The following is a 16078-nucleotide window of genomic DNA, read 5'->3' as shown; positions in this document are numbered from 1 at the left end:
GTAGAATTAGTTGTGGAGATGAAGAAATCACTAAGAGGAAATTGACAATTCTAAGAAACAAAATTGGCTCATGGCCCATAAAAAATTTCAATTTTGAAGGATATTGTTCAATTTGAAAATGGTCTTTTAAAGAAAAGCAGAAAATCTGTCAACTTTGACAGTATTCCATCAATACAAATAATAAAATCCCTTTGAAGAAAACCAAGGCTAAGCCTATGACGTAAAGAAACTGAATTGGCTCACGTGTTGGCAGTGGCCATTGGCAAGCACTGGTGATTCAAATATCTCTACTGCCTGCATTAAACAAGTCTATGATATCCAGCATATCGTACAAGTGAAATGTCCCTTCTTGTACAGAATTCCCATCTGTTTAAGAAGGAGAAATTCCAGATTAAATGCAAAGATAGAGAAGTTTGCCAAAATTTGCAGATATATAAGCAACAGTGCCTGGACAGCAATTCTACAAATGTTATATCTCATGCTAATGATTTCCAAAGAAAAACAGCTGACTTTATGCATTTATTTTAATAAGGCTGTGAAAACAGTCCATTTACAGTGTAAAAACCCCTTGTCTTTTAAAAAGGCTAGACAGAATATTTTAATAAATTAAATTTGTCTGCCTGTCAAATCTGTCAAATTGACAAGCACCCTCAAGGAGTATTGCTGATGTTGTAGTTCTATTTTTCCAATAGGATTACATTTAGAATTTAATATGGGCTGCTTAGAGGAAGAATCCATTCATCAGGCTAATTCTAAATAACAAATACTTGCATCATATTTTAAGTCTCCAAACTTGGGCCAGGGTGAATTTGTTTCCTTTGAAAACTCTTGTATTCCCTACAATGGTGTCTTGCATAATATGTTTATATTGACAAAATAATTTAGTAAGCCAACTAAGTTCACATGGCCAGGATATAACTATTGGTGTTCTCTCAGAGGTGTGTAGTTTGCAGTCAGCTGACATCCTTATAATCAGCCTTGGGTCAGTTAGGTCCCGCCATTCCCAGAGTAGGTATGTGGACAGTGAGGGCTGGAAGGGACAAACTCCCAGCTCAAGATCATGTTTTGTTCTTAGTAAAACCAGCATTTGAGCTAAAGGGATTCCGACACAAGGCCATTACATTTCTCTGTCTTTCGTAAGCTTTTCTTGAAATGACCAAATGTCTCCTTTCTCTCACGGGGCAAACCCACTTCCTTTTGTGGTTACCATATGAAGAGTCGTTCCAAACCTCTAGTAGCAGCTTATTAGCAAAATGAGACCTTAATTATCAAAATCCTGTGCCTAAAAGAAGCAGATATTATGGTGTTCAAATTCACAAACACACCCAGGTGCGGCGGCACACACATGTAGTCCCAGCACTCTGGGAGGCTGAGGCAGGAGGCTCACAAGTTCAAACCCAGCCTGGACAGCTTGACAACTCAGTGAGATTCTGCCTCAAAAATTTTAAAAAAATGAAAAATGATTGGGGGATGTAGTTTGGTGCAAAAGCCTTGGATTCGATCCCCAGTACTGCAAAGATCGAAACAGAAACTAAAATATTTCATACATACTAACCACCTGGACCCTGTTGCCAATCTTTGGGACCGAAGTTCAAATGGAGTCAACCCTCAGTCCTGAAATTCTTTTGCTTTTTCCTCCTGAACTTTGGAAACAAAGATGCACCTGTTGGATGACATTCAGCAAGACCATGTCTCTTACCAGGGTCCAAAGTAGTTCTCAGAGGACTTTGCATTTCTTCCTCAATAAAGTTTGTGTTTGTAATGTGCCAGGAAAATGTCTTTCAATCATAAGCAGAAGAGGAAAATTATCAACGTAGATCATGATTTTTATTTCTTATAAGAAGTCAAAAATTCTGGATTAAAACTATACATAATTTCAGTCCAATTAGTTGTGCAAAATAAAGCATGTTTACTGACCAGCCAGCCCTAATAGCAGGGTAGGGGCTTGAGTCAGGGCTGGTGCAGAGCTCTCGCTGAAGGCGAGACCCTTTTATGCACTTTTAGCTTGGCTAAGAGAGCAGACCATGAGATAGCGCAGTGAATCAGTGTTTATCCAGAGCCAGTAGCCTCCAGAAAGGATAGCGTATGACTCAACACGTGGCATTTTCATTTGTGAATGAGATTAGCTATTCCTCATGAGCCACGAACTGACTAGAGATCAAAATAGACCCAAATAAATAAAAGCCAGTAAATACGGGGAAGCATGCTATCATGCAAAGAACACCGGACTTGGACAGCCTCCTGGCTACAAAACCAGCCCATTGCTTTCTCCTGTGATCTGGGACAAATCACTGTGTTGAGCCTCCACCCCTGAATTTTTGAACAGGAAATCATAAGCCTGTGCTCCTAGAGTTAGGAAGAAGTTAAATTAATTTATAGCTTATGAAATTGTTCACCTACAATGCTTTGTCTATAAGAGGCAATTAGCAGACATTAGCTGAATTAAACCAAAATACTAAGTAATTTTCTTTTATCATTGAGATTGCAGGCTCCCTAATTTGTGAATGCGTTTGCTTTGTCTTCTCTTAGGTGGTAAGTCTTTGAAGAGAGTGGAATTTGTCTGACTCATATTTTATCTTCTTTAGCAGATTTTCAAATACGAACCCTAATGATGAAAATGGATATTTTTAAAAAATCAATTACTTGCTGCAGACTTAATGTTTGTACCCTCCACCAGATTCATCTGTCGCCATCCTAACCCGCAATGTGATGGTGGTAGCAGACAAGGGGTTTGAGAGCTAAGCAGGCCATGAGGCAAAGCCATTATATAAGGGACTAGTGCCCTCTGAAAGATGCTGAAAAGAGTACTTTCTTATTCTCCCTGCTCTGCTCCATGTGGGGATACAACAACAAGAGCAATCTACAACCTGAAGAAGGTCCTCAAGAACGATCATGCTGGATCTTCCATCCAGCGATCGAAGCGATCCAACGATCATACAGTCTCTCTGGGAGAAATACAGGTCAAATGTGCATGAGTCACCCAGCTTATGGTATTTGTCATAGCAGCCCTGACGGACTGTAGCATGTCTGTATTCTACTAGAGGAAAGGTCAATACTTCCTCCTAATATCCTACTCAATGACTGTAGTGGAAACCAAAAAGCAAAATACCCTGGGCTGTGCCCCATGCTCAGGGGATGCTCTAGGCATTATTCTCCCTCTCCCAACAGAGAACTGTTTAACTCATCTCTGTTTGCTGCTTCCAATGGTTTGCCTATCTTGCATTTAACTTCTCTGAGCTTTGAACTGAAAACTCCACTGTATGGTTTGTCTCTCATGGATATGGGAGGAAAATCTTACATAAATGACTCTTTTACAAACTGCAAGCTTTTTTGTTTACTCAGACTTTAGAAAGTAAGAGGAAACTTTTACACATGTTGTACTCCTTGATCTGCGGAAGTATCCACTTCTCACAGATTTAGCGTCCAGCAACGTTCAACCTTCCTGATCTTGGGGCCCCTTTAAATTATTGAGGAATGCAAACCGCTTTTATTACATAAGTTATACCATTAATATTTGCCACAATAAAATTAACATTGATACTTTTTAAAATTTTTCATTAGTTTATTAATTTAAAATATTTATTTATTCTTGTCACGCTGACAGCCATCTGCCAAATTTTCAAGTCAGTGAAAAACACAGGTAACTGGAGTCCAGTAGTAGAATCGAAATCATCTTTTTACAAAAGTCCCACATTCATGTAGGAAGGGAATTCTTCCCCGTCACTGGATGAAGTCAGGCTGGTTACTTAACTTTTTACCTTCTCTATTGTGCAACACAAAGTATTAGGAAATGTTTAGTCACAAACCAAAATCTCAGTATTTAGAGAGCTTGGACTCTTCAAAGAGACCATTTCCAATTTTATTAAAAATTACAGAACTGGTCACTCTCCCAATGAGTACAGCTCTTTTGCCTCCAGGTTTGTAGATGGAACTCTCAGCCTGTTTAGGGCTTCTGTGCATGCTCGGGGACAATGGGAAGGGCAGATGGGGAGAGGATGGCAGAGGAAGGCTGGTAAAGCAATGGAGACGTGCATAATTTGACCAGAACTTTGATAAGAAGTCTTGGTGCTTCCTGAGCCTGGAAGATTGTTAAGAGTTGAATGTTTTTCTGATCCACCCAGCACCCACTCCTAGTACTGTAACAGAACAGCTCTTGACCTGAGTGAATTCACTGTTCAGCAGCCACACAGGCTCTTCGCATTTCCAGGCAAGGTGAAGCAGTCACTCTTCTAGGAAGCTCTGCTGAGTGGAACCTCACTGTCCCCAGCTTAGCTTTCTCTGTGTGTAGCCCACCTCCAGGGCCAGGATGATGTCATGGTGTCCTTTCTCTGGGCAGACTTTGAGAGTGCAGGCTGCATGTCCTGGAGGGAAGCCTGGGGCGGAAACATCCAGTGGTTCCCTAAAGCCCTTCTCGCTAGGTCTGCAGTGAGACCAGATGGCTCTGAGGCTGGGAGGTGTTGTCTCACGGTGCACCAGCATCCCTGCACAAATGCCTTCTCCTTGTTTGCTGTGGTCTAAAAATCCATATGTTGAAATGCTAACCCCTCAGATGATGGAGGTATTAGGAGGTAGGCCCTTCTGGGATCTCACTGGGACATGGCAGTGGTGCCCTTGTGGATAGGATTAGCACTTTTATAAAAAGGGTTCTAGGAGGCTCCTTTGCCTCTTCCATTGTGTGAGGACACAGCAAGAAAGTTCTACCCACAAACCAGGAAACTGGCCCTCTCCAGACACCAAATCATGGCACCATGATCTTGGACTTCCCAGATTCCAAAATCATGAGAAATAAATTTATGTTGTTCATAAGCTACTTATGGTATTTTTGTAACAGCTCAAGTAGACTAAGATAATGGCTTGGGAGTTACCTAACCAAATTCTCTGCTATCCTACTGTGGATCTTCTTACTTATCCATATAGTATGTGTCTTAATCACTTCCTAGTTGCTTGGACACAATACCTGACACTCACAACTCTCAAAGGAGGACAGGTTTACTTTTATTTTCAGTCCATGGTCGCCTGGCTGCAAAGCAGAAACAGCCTGGTGGAAGGACCTGGTGGTGGAAAGCTGTTCAGATCACAAAGCAGAGGGTGTAAGGAAAAGAGGAGGAGGAAGACACACCCTCAAAGTCAAGTCCTCCTAACCTCCTCTTCCCACGAGCCCCACCTCTTAACAGTATATTCAACTGTGAATGCATCAGTGAATGACTCGACTAATGAGTGGGGGGACCCTGTAATCCAATCATCTCCAAAATCCCCACCTCTGAACACATGAAGCTTTTGGGGAGACGTTTTAGATCTGAACCATAATAGTGTCCCTTCTCTATCTTGTCTCAGTGACTTAGTTAAAGTGTCCAGTTTAATGTCCTGTTATTTTAAGAGACCAGCACCATTGGCTGTTCCCCACCCAGAACCTCAGGTAGCTTTGTAATTTCTTCTGTCTCCTCCTGCTTAGAAAAAGTACTAAAAGCTCATAATTGGTCATACTTCTTAGGATATTTGCATTTAAACTGGAAGCAATGCTTTCTTTTCTCGGTATAATTTGTCTTACATTTTTGAAAGTAATAACTACTCATTAAATTACATTTGAAAATACAGGAAGAAAGAAAAACATGTCTAGAGTTCTACTACAATTATAAAACTACTATTCATATATATGTGTGTTTTCCCTAATAATGTTTCAAAGCATGCCTCCACTTCAATTGTACTTACACAAATACAATTTCACATAATACATGTTACTTATTAATATGCTATTGGCATCACTTATATCAAAAACTCCACTTAAACATGAATTCAGTGGTGGAAATGTATTATGCTAATAGATACACAGTGGTTTCTCCAGTAATTGTCATTAGTATTAAATATTTGTGTTGTTTACACGATTTAATATTGAAAGTCACATTGCAATGAGTATCTTTGCATAAATACTTTTTTCTTTATTTTGAGTTATTTCCTTAGAACATATTTCTGGCTGTGGACCTACAGGGTAATGGGATATGAAAGATTTCAGGATGCACACACACAATTTTTCAAAAGGCAAATATATGTCTGTGGTCATGCCCCATCATTATCATTGATATACAGATCCTCTTCATTATTGATTGGTTGATTTCCTTCTCTTTCCTATCTTCATTTCCATAGCCCTCATCATCACCATAGAACATCAGTCTCACATGCTTGATATGTATCCCATTTTTAGAATGCATTGTTGTTTTGGGTGCACACATTTTAAATGCACACAAATCATATTGTGTCATGGACTGCACACTTTTTCTTTCTTTTATTCACACAGCACTAAGTGAGTAGCATCTCTGTGTACTGTTCTATATAGATCAACAGACAACTTAGGGTAGTATACATTCTGTACCATCATATTATACTTCTCTATTTTTGAACTAAAGGATGTCCCTAGACTACCTCTAACTCTGAATTACACCAAACAGTGCTGGAATAATCTTCCTTGTCCATCCCTCCTGATGTGTTTGAAGTGTATAGCTACCATCTGGTTTGGGTGTCCCCTAAAATGTTATGGGTTGAAAACTTTATCCTTCCATGGGGTGTTGCTGGGTTTCATGGGTGATTTGAATCATTTCATTAATTCATCAATGTCACCTCTAGGGATTGAGCTCCTGCTTTGGAGGGACTGGATCACTTACCTTGGGCTGTTAGGTGCAGCTGCCCTGTGTTTGGTTGCATCTGTGTCCTCTCTTGCTCTTCAACTTTTTGGCATGAGTCAAAGCATCCAGAGGTTCTCATCAGATGCAGCCACCCAATCTTTGACTTCCTAGCTTCTAGAACCACTTACTTAATAAGCCCTCTTTCTTTACAAATTACCTCATGTTCTGGCTTGTATCTAGATATCCCCCCTTCAAAGACCTATGTGGTTATAGGTAGGGAGCTTCAAAGGTGGCTGGATTAGGGTGTGTGAATGTGTATTAAGTGTGTGATGCTGGGATTAAGGGTGTGAATACTGGAAGCACTGCATTGGGTGTGGGTGGCACCAATCAATAGGCTTGTAGCCGGAATGGAGTATAAAAGAAGAGAGTGAAGGCAGGCTTTGCTGCTGCTGCTGCTTGCGGCTCACTGTCTTCTGCCTGCCATAGCATGAACTGTTTCTCTTCTGCAATGTCCCTCTGCCATGCTGTCCTGTATTGGAACCAGCCAACTGTGGACTAAACCTCTACAAACTGTAAGTTGGAATAAAACTTTTCTCCTTTAACTTTGAGTGTTGGATAATTTGTTTCAGAAATAAGAAAAATAGCCAAGACACTGCATTTCAAATATTCTGTGACAGCAAGAGAAACCCAACTAAAACAACAATGCTCTTTTAGAGAGAATGTTGCATTAGGGGACACACATATGCCTTTTTGGATTAAGTTTGATTGTTCTCCAGAATATGTGGTCCAGGCAGCATTCTTAGTAGCAGTACATTTGAGTCTTGGTACCCACAAATCCCACCTTTCCTGGTATTATCTGACTGTCTACTTTTCCCACTGGGACAGTTTTGAAGTGAAATCTTCTGTTTGTTTTCCTTTGCATTTTCCTAAACATCAGTGGATAGGAGCATTTCTTCTTGTTTGTCAGTCATTTTTTCTTAAATCTGATTTACCTATAAAGCTTCGTTCTATACCTATTTATAGGTATTTGTCTTATACCTATTTATAGCCCTATTGCTTCTTCATTGATTTATGTATTTTAGATATTAATAATGTCTTTCATATTTTTAACAGAATTTTGGACTTTTCTGAGACAATCTTGTGGCTTAATAGGTGAAATCAAAATTGAGCTCATTGTATGTCAGGTGAATATACCTACTTTAAACTGGTGACAAATTCTATCTTTTAACAAATGGTATTGATTTTGATGCACTGACCTTATATCTGACAATTTGGACTTTTCTTTTTATTTCTAATCTTTGGTTGTTATTAAATATCTTACTTTGAAAGATCTTCTTTAGATAAGTAATTATTTCATGCTTTCCTCTAGTTGTTTATATTTTGATTATTTTAAATATCTAAATTATTTGCTATTTATTCTGGTATGGTTACAAAAATATGGATTTATATTTAGTACTTAAAATCTGTTCAGTAAAATACCATCCTCCCTTATTAACTTGAAATGTTTCCTGTACCATATGCTAGCCTTCTGCATATGTATGTGTGTATATTGTAAAATTGTATATACCTTTCATTATTGTTTGTATTTTAATGATTCAGATCTATGCTACACAAGTTTACTATAGTTTTAATTGTGATTTTAATAGCCAATAGGATGGATTCTCCCTCATGACTTCCTTTTTGGAATTTTCTTGAATATTCTTTCTTATTTTATTTCATCTTATTCATTTTACTACCCTGGCTAGGACAAAAGTAGAAACAATGGTAACAAGTACTTTCATGTTGTTTATAATATTAAAGAATACTTTCCAAAATTTTAACATTGAGTATAATGGTTGCAGTGGGTTTTTAGTACAAACTCTTTATTAAGCTAAGGAAATTCTTTTTATTTCTACTTTATACTACACATCAACAGAAAACTAAAATTTAAAAGACTGATAATATCAATTGCTGTTGAAGGTGAGAAGCACCTAGAATTCTTGTACACTATTCACGGTCATCTAAATGAATACAATCCCTTTACCATTTCTACTAATTTTGGAAATACCCATAAATTATGACTCAGCAATTTTATTAATGTATAGACCCCTAGAATTGTGCACATAGATGTAACAAAAGATGTGTATGGGAGTGTTAAAAAAGGTATTATCGGTCATACCAGAAAGCCTGAAATAACTGATATCCCCAACAATAGAATGGATAAATCATTTGTTCTGCCTTTGTATAGTGGAATACTCAACACAATGAGAATCAATGGACTACAAAAATATAGAGAAATCTCATTAATATAATGTTAAACAAAAGAGTACGTATTACTCTGTTTATATTTAGTTAAAGATAGTACTTAACTTTGCATAAGTGCATAAAAGATATGAATTTAATTTCAGTGAATGTAACAGTACTGTGGGAAGGACATTTGAAGATCTCTAACCTGCTGGTGAATGTATAAAACAAGGTGTGTTTTTTTATTAAAACATATGTATTTAAACTATTTCTCTACTGATGTACACATGCATACAAAGTTTAACCTAGTTGAAAGAATGACAAAATAAATATAACAGTGGATGAATTCCATTGTCAATTAAAATGAAAAAGACTCTTGTGTTGGAAGCGATGACCTGTATTTGTTGTGTTCTGTTTTGGTTTTCCTCTTGTTTTGCCTCTAATGAGACATAAGAGTTTTGGACAAGTCACTTCCCTGCTTTGAATTTCTTAAAAATGGAGGCTGAATGAAATAATCGCTACTTTCTGAGTTCTGTAACTCTGTATTATAAGAACTATTTCAGAAGTCGCTTAAGTGTCTTCCTTTTGATGAACATATTGAATGTTGGGAAAATCTGGTTCTTTAGTTGTTGTTGTTACTCATGCAGCCATTTTTCAATTATCTTTTTGCTGTCTAGATGGCTTCTCACAGGGTACTATTGACACAAACTGCTGATGTTGATCACTAGCCGTTGTTCCTTTTCTAAATTAAGTTCTTTGTCTTATTTACATATTAGTCTTTTGAGAGTGTTGTGGTCTATTCAAGATGCTATAACAGAATACTGTGGATATATTATAAAGAACAGAAGTTTTTCACAACGCAGAAGCTATGAAATACAAAATCAAGGTGCCAACAGACCTGGTGTATGGTGAGGGTCTGTTCCCATAAATGGCCATCTTCTGACTGCCCTGCTATGGTAGAAAGAATGAACAGTCTCTATGAATCCTCTGATATAAAGGCCCAAATCCCAGTAATTTCCCAAAAGGCCTAATCATCGCCCAAAGGGCCCACAGAACTCTACCACTTGGAGTGATGAATGAAGTAGGTATAATCATGCAGACCACAGCAGATAATTTGTTTGGCATAAATCTATGTACTTTTTGGATCAAAAATAATTCAGAAGCAGTTTCTAGTGGCTCCATCTAAATGGCCACCTAGTGATCTTAGGAAACCACATTCTGGACCACATGGGAAATAAGTAAGAATTTCAAATCTTCCATTGATTCTTCTTGAGTTTTTGTATGACACTGAAAATTCCAAAAAATTCACTCTTTTCTTGTGACAGAAACTGTTAGTTCTGCACCACTAACCACTCTCCACTTCTATAGTAAGAGAAAATTGAATATTGAACTGTCTACATGGCTTCCAAGAATGAATACTATGTGTCCACACCTTCTCTGTACCCAAGGATGTTCATATAACTATGGTCTGATGAATGAGATGCAAGTAGAAATGATATCCTTCTCCCTGTCTGTGTTCTTGGGGCGTGAGGTGTGTTGTTGCCATCTCCATAACCTCTTTATTGCTGTCTAGAATGAAGATGGAGCACTGTGCAATCAAAGGTTCTATAGACAAAAAAATTCTGGAGCCACTGACTGTAAGAACTCAGAGCTCCTGAGAGATCTACTTGCTACAGTAGCTTAGACCTTTAGGAAATAAATTCTATCTTGGGTAAACCACTGCTATTTTGGATTTTTGTCACAAGATTCTGAAACTATATCCTATCTACTATCCTCCTGAAATGTTACTGGATGTCACAGCTACTTTTTTTTTTTTTTTTTTTTGGCACTGGGGATCAAACTCAGGTCCTTACACTTGCGAGGCAGGCAGCAGAACCACTGAGCTAAATCCCCAGCCCACAGTTACTTTTCTTGTTGCTGAAACAAAATACCAGACACCCATAATGAGGAAAGGTTTATTTTAACTCACAGTTAGTAGATGCTTCAGTCCATAGTCCGCTGGCCCCAAGGCAGGGCGGCATGGCAGAGGGGCATTTTAAAAAATGAAACAGTCCTTGGCAGGGCAGGCAGGAAGCAGCAGCAGCAAGCCTTCTCTCTCCTTTATCCCATCCAGGTCACAGGACTATTGGTTGGTGCCACCTACACCCAGTGTAGGCCTTCACATTATCCACACCCAGAATTATGCTAATTCCATTCAGGAGTTTAATTTAATACCATACACCCTTAATCCAGAATGACATACCCATGATTCAGCCAGCTCTGAAGAGCCCCACACATGAGCACATGAGGCTTGGCGGGCACAGATAGAAACAAGCCATAATTCGCCAGGGATGTAGCTCAGTGGCACAGCACCTGCCTGGCAAGCTCGAGGTCCTGAGTTTGATCCCTAGTAACAAAAAAATAAAAAAAGAAAGAAACAAGCCATAACAGTGGAAGTTACTGAGGGTTTCTGTGGTGTCGATATTGAGCAGGGCAACTGCACTACCCTCTCTCCCAGGATTTAGGGTTCAGGTCAACATTCAGGACAGAATGACTTCTTCCACTTTTAACTTGGTTTTTATTTTGCAAGAGGTGCAACACTGAAAGAAGGAAATCACCAGGCTGCTACTCAAACTGACCTTGCCTTACTGGAAAATGAGCCCATTTACTAGAGTGTGGGATGGCTGTAAGATTGTTTTCAGAGAAGTGACAAGAAATGCTTGGGAAAGACAGCAATTAAAAATGTAGGAATTAATCACTTGAAATCATTAAAATCATTCATTAAGGAAATAAAGAGCATGGATAGTTAGAAGTGCTTTAAAATTCTCTCTTCAGAGAGAAACATAAAATTCTTCTAATGGTAAATATAAGGAAAAAAAAGAAGTGGAGTTTGTAAGATTTAGAAAAGAACCCAAGAATTATAAATGGTTATTGATGCAGAATATAATAGATATTAATGCTATGGAATTTACTAAATTGATCCACATTAAGTATAATAAATCCTATAAGGACATGGGTGTCTTTTCTCTTGCTTTCTCTCTGCTGTTATTGCCACGGAGAAAAGAGCCCAGTGAGGATATTGTGCTCTTTAATTTGTTATTGATTCAACATTTACTATATGCTAGGCATTCTTTGGATAGCTAGATGAACAGGAAGAAGTCTCTGCCCTCATGGAAATTACATGGGGTAGAAAAGCAAGTGAATAGGTAGAAATATACCCTATAAAGATGTGAGACATAAGCATGTATAGTGCCCATAAGTCCAGTACATAGTAAGTACAGTAAAGGAACAGTGAATTTGGGGGTGAGAAATGTGCTATGTTAGAATGAATGGCAGCCTCTGCCTTTCTGATAAACTGATATTTAATAACAAAAGTTAAATAAAATTTTGGTGATTGCCAGGCCCTGGGGATACAGACAATTAGGTTCTTTCAAGTGAAGATGGCTAATCCATCCCAGAAATGCTGTCTCTCTCCTCCTATGCCTAGGGAAGATGATGCAGGTATTAACCCCATGTTCCCCATAGAGCTAAGAAAGCCTCAGAATCTTTTGGAAGCCTAGAAGTCAGTACTGGATGAAAGGCATTTGTTACATTGCTCTGCAGTTTACGCTTCTTGGTTCCAACTCATAATCCTATGGGCAGGTTGTTGGAGTTCCTGAATTTCTTGATTGTTACTATCACTACCTCTAGGATATTTTTGGAAGGAACGTAAAGCCTAGGAAAATCACATCATCAGGGACACCTCATTGATGCATTATTACACTATTTTCTATGTACTGTTGCTATACATAAGATGGTCTTAAAGGAATAAGAATAAATGATTTCATTGCTTCACATATCAGAAAGATATGAAAGAAATACAGTGTAAAGGATACTGCAGGAACTCTGAGAGGAGGATGCATAATTTGACAGATCACGGGGGCATTTGTAATAGGGAATTGTTAGGAAAAGATACCTGGTAAAGTGGGAAGGAACAAGACTTCAAGAAGCAAAAAGATTTTTGCTCTCTTGTGCTACTTTCTAACTAGCTGCGTGAGTATTGTGCCCCTGAGTTAACTTCACTAAGCCAAAAATCACATGGCCTAGAGTAGACCCATAGACACACAAAAGGGGCACATAATAGATAATAAATAGTAGTTTTTGTTAAGGAAAACTGGACATACAGGTGATATACGTGAACACAGGAGCACAAAATAGGGAACAGGAGACAAGATAATTCTACGTGTTTAAAGAAGTGTAAAAGAAAGAAAAGAAAGAAAGAGAGAGAGGGAGGGAGGGAGGGAAAGGAAGGAAGGAAGGAAGAAAAAGGAAAGGAAAGGAAAGAAGGAAGGAAGGAAGAAGCATTATTATGTCCAGATAATAAAGCAAAAGCAACATGCAAATGAGTTGTCTGACACCGCTGCTCATGAAACGCCTCACGGTGATGGAAGATACTGAAAGTGGAAAGTGTGCACCACAGAACCAGGAAAATGAGAATTTAAAGGTTTTGGTTTTATAGCTGGGACATAAGCTACAGATGAGACTGGAAATAAGAAAAGTGAAATGAGAAAGCAAAAAATAGTCATGAGGTACAAATGAAGAAGCCAAGACATTATCCTGTGGGTAAACAAGAGTCCGTGAAGATTGTTAAGTCAGGAGGAGTCAGGTCAGGCTGCAGGGGAGGGTGGTGGGTCAGGGAGACTCCAAGCCCTGAGCACTGGCTGTGAGCCCTGGCCTGTGGCACTCTTTAGACAAGAGATCACCTATGAAGATGTTCAAGGAACCTGTTCGTCTCCAGGAATGCTGTTCAATTAGCACAAATGCATACTCACCATCTTTGAATGAATCTGCAATAATGAATGTGCTCTTTTTCACTCCTGATAATTTTTTGTTACCTTTTTTCATCATGATGCATCTAGTTAGAGACTACTGGGCTCAAAAAAAAAAAAAAAAAGGAAAAGAAACTATGGGGTTCAATAATCTTTTTCTCTGTTCTAAGCATTATCTAAAAGTGTGCACCTTTCTGGAGCCTGAGGGAGGAGAGTCACAAGTTCCAGCCCAGCCTAGGGAACTTAGTGACTTAGGAAGACTCTGTGTTGAAATAAAAATAAAAAGGCCTGGGGACATACTTCAGTGTGAAGGCCCTGGGTTCAATTCCTAGTACTGAAAAAAAAAGGAGTTCCTTAAATTTCAACTATGATACAGATAACTTATTTCTGATTTCTAGCTAAATGCCAATATGAAAAGATAATATATTCCATAGAATGTCAAGCTTTTGAAATATATTGGGCTTTTTTTTTCTTACGTTCTTTTATTGGTACATTTTAGGTATACAATTCATTTACATTTATCATTGGGTGCTTGTACCTGTACATGATGTATCTTGGTTCTTATTTTTTTCCCCATTACCTGTGCGCCCTTCACCCCCTCCACCCTCCCCTATTTACATAGGGTGTGATTCTTTTAATTCTTTGGGGAAGATCCCCAGCAGGGGAATAGCTGGGTCAAATGGGACCTCCAGTCCTAGTTCTTTGAGGTATCTCCACACTGACTTCCACAGTGGTTGCACCAGTCTGTACTCCCACCAGCAATGGAGAAGGGTTCCTTTCTCTCCACACCCCCACCAGCATTTGTTATTGGTTGATTTCTTGATAGCAGCCATTCTTTGTAGGGTGAGGTGGAATCTCAGTGTTGTTTTCATCTGCATCTCTTGAATGACCAGTGATGTTGAACTTATTGGGCTTTATTTATTGCCCATAAAATATATCTTGGTGAACATACCATAGGTACATCAAAAGAATGTTTATTCTGCAATTGCTTAGTATACTGTTATATATCTAAATATCTATAGATCATCTATATGTATAAATTATGGTCAAGTTATTTAATGTTGTTATTCAAATAGTCCATGTCCTTACTGATTAATTTGTTCTATTATTACTGAGAGAGACCCTTTATCATTATGAAATATCCTTTATCTCTGTTGCTGCTTCCTGTCTAGCCTTCTAGTTAGTCTATTGGTTGCACTATCTTCTTCATGCTCCATATTTACATCTCGCTCCTTTCAATTTTGTATCTCTATCTAAAGCGTGTCTCCTATGAACAGTAAATGATCGCCTTTTAAACCCACCCTGAATGTACTGCTTTCCCTTTGAATTGCGGTGTTAATCCATTCTATTTTAGGTCCTAATCCATGTCATTGTGCTTTAAGTCTGTCATCTTGCCATTTTCCGTTTGTTTCTTCTGTTTCATGTCCCTTGCTCCTTCCTTGTCTGGTTTTGAATTAAGGGAATTTCTTCAGTATTCTATTATTCTTCTATTTAAATTTCAGCTGCATCTCTTTTTATCACTTTCTACAGTTTGCTGGAGGAAGTATTTGAGGGATTTTTACATTGAATTAATATTCTAACACTTCATATACACTGACATGCACTTCTTTCATTCTTTGTATTCTTGTGGCACATTTTACTTTTAAATTTGTCGTAAAACCCATAGTCCATTTTCAGCTTTTGCTATAAGCAATCAATTATTTTAAAGAATTTAAGAAAAAAGTATTTTATAGTAATCACATATTTAGGATTTGCTACTCTAGTCCTTCCCACAGATACCAGTTCCTGCCTGGTATCATGGACCTTCCAAATGAAGAACACCCGTTCGCAGCTGCTAGAGTGTGAGCACTATAATGACAAATTTTACCAGCTTGTATTATCTCAGCTTCATTTTTGAAAGATATTTTTGCTGTATAGAAATTTTAAAAATCTTAGCAGTTTGTGATATCACTCTATTTTCTTCATGCAATTATTATTTTGAAATTCACACTTGATGGTCACCCTTAATTCTATTTGCCTTTTTCTCTACCTCCCAGTTGATTTTAAGATTTTTTCAACAGTGATTTTCTGCAATTTGACTATGATATGCCTAGAAAAAGTTTTCTTCATACTTACCCTGTGAGGGTTTTGTAGACTTTTTCTTTAGTTTGTTCTTTTTTTTCCATCACGTTTCTTGGTACATTTTAGATATACATTATAGTTACATTCCTCGTTGGGATCTTGTACCTTTACACGATGTATCTTGGTTCCTATTTTTCCCCCATTCCCCTACCTTCCCTCCACCCTTCCCTATTTATAAAGACTTAATTTGCTTTTTGATAACCAAAATTTTTGGCCAACATTCTTCAAATATTAACTTCTCATTCTCTTTTCTTTTTTCTATTTTGATTATATGCATGTCTACTTGATTCTATTGCACAGTTCGTCATGGTTCTGTTTATATTTTTCAAT

Source organism: Heterocephalus glaber, unplaced genomic scaffold, assembly GCF_053883595.1.
Source record: "Heterocephalus glaber isolate CG9 unplaced genomic scaffold, H.glaber_assembly_v1.0 deba00001724, whole genome shotgun sequence".
Classification (NCBI taxonomy): domain Eukaryota; kingdom Metazoa; phylum Chordata; class Mammalia; order Rodentia; family Bathyergidae; genus Heterocephalus; species Heterocephalus glaber.
The sequence above is the reverse complement of the archived record's forward strand: the minus strand, read 5'-3'. Positions refer to the sequence as shown.